Source organism: Thermobia domestica, chromosome 7 (assembly GCF_964235325.1).
Source record: "Thermobia domestica chromosome 7, izTheDome1.hap1.1, whole genome shotgun sequence".
Taxonomy (NCBI): Eukaryota; Metazoa; Arthropoda; class Insecta; order Zygentoma; family Lepismatidae; genus Thermobia; species Thermobia domestica.
The window spans coordinates 298,396,147-298,398,257 of record NC_137460.1 but is presented as its reverse complement, the minus strand read 5'-3'; positions in this window follow the sequence as shown (position 1 = coordinate 298,398,257).

The window sequence follows — 2,111 nt, the reverse complement described above, 5'->3', positions numbered from 1 at the left end:
CAACCAATACACAGGCTAGCAGAAAAACTCTAAAGTTAGCATAACATGAAGTGTGCTTGAAACATCACTTTTCGAAAATTTATTATTTTAAAACAATTCTATTAGCATCAGTATTCCGAAATACTAATCAAATTTTTGCAACGAAAATATCACCCAGCTCCAGGTGATCAATTGAGTAAAAATTATGTACATGTGTGCAAAATTCCAATAATAATACAATTATTTGAGCCAAATACCATAAAAAAGTCATATTAAATCCAATGGTCATTCGAAAGTCACTTTGCAAACCATTGGTGTTACTTTGCGAAATATATTAGTAGCATTAGTCCCAAAATTTGTGAACGTAAAATGTATGTGCAAATTGATACTTCTACTACGTTCGAACCACATTTTCAAATTTAGTAATTCACTGGTAGTTTCTGCCACGGGCTGGACATTCAAGTTGATGTTTAATATCTTTAATGATATTATAAACAATTGTTACCCTGTAAAGATTTTTTCAACTCCAGCTTGTAGAAAAAAAATCTTGAACAGCTCGAAGTTACTACAGCCCAACATGCACAATTAGCGATGTGCAGTGGGAATATCCCCCGTAAAAAGGAAAATAAAAAAATGGGAATATTCCCGGGTTTTTCCTGGCATAAAAATTCCCGGAAGAAATTTATTTCCATTTCTTTATTTTATCTTCCAAATTATAAGAACCCTATAACTAATTACTTTATTTTCATTTATTATGATTTACCTCTAGGCTGTAAATAATTTGGAGGTTAAAAAAAATCGTTGACTGTACTTTGTGTAGCTAATCATTTGATTTATTAGTTCCATTTCCATTTGCACTAAAATGTAGCAAAGTACTAATTTACAAATTATAAAAAGGAACTAATTTGTAAAGTACTGTAGAAATTATGTAGAAATAGAGATAAAGTACAATTAATACACCTCGAACCATCGTTAGTAATAAATTTCGGTCTGACTCCTCTCTCTGACTCGGACTTCTCTTATATATGAATTACCGCATGCAATTTCGAGAAAAAAGTAGGAAGAAAGGTCCTGTGTGGCAATGTTACGTGCTAAATTATAGAGATAAGTCAGTATCTTGTAAATTTTGTAAACATAAATATGTATGCGCAAATGTTGATAAATTGGTGAGACATGTATCTTCTGGCAGTTACTCAATCTAATTTTTTTATAACATTTAAAAATTTCATATGTTTATAATATCAGTAGTAGAGTGAAGTTATGAAAATCCACTTACCGTACTTATAAATTTAAACTGTTTAGCGGTGTAAAAATATGTGGAGTTACTATACCATTTTTTCCACGTATTTACTTTCATAGAACATATTTAAGTGAATGCACATTTATACGTACTCTCTAGACATAATAAAATGTTAATAAAATAACATAATAACGTTCAGAATATACATGTTTAAGGAATCCTCTGGAGACAACTGTAATTATATAGTGTGATAGGAAACGAACTTAACTTTGAAATCATAATATAGAACGTAATTTTCTTAGTAATTGTACATAAATTCCCAGAAAAAATCCATTTTGGGAATCTTCGCGGGAATATTCCCGAAGAATATCTTCCTGGGAATTTACCTATCACTATGCACAATATAACGTAAAATGTGGTCGACAACAAGAATAAAATATTTCGTCCCAGCTGACATGTTACAAGTTCACAATTCAGACTTAAAATTTTACGTGAATTCTAAGTATAAATAACTTTTCTTTGTGAGAAAATAAATTTCGTTATATTTACTTCATATATATGTAAAAATCTATTGGTTATGACAGTTTTTGGAGATTTGGGTTCAGGCTCACTTTCGTGTGGAATGGCCAGCAAGTCCTCAGCGAATAAAATTCAACATTTAAGATTTTGCTATAACTCACTTATCCTACGCACAAGAAGGAGTTTTAAAATCTGCAATGTGGGTTGTGGGTTACCAGTTCAAAATCTAACTTTTTTTGCAAAAAAAAAAAAAAAAAAAAAAGATTAATTCTGAAGGCCATCTAGCCTATTCTCTTCAGAGGTTGGTGGCAACACTGGCTACGGCTAGCGTTGACTGCAACGAAATTTGCCGTGGGAGTTCGATCAATGTATA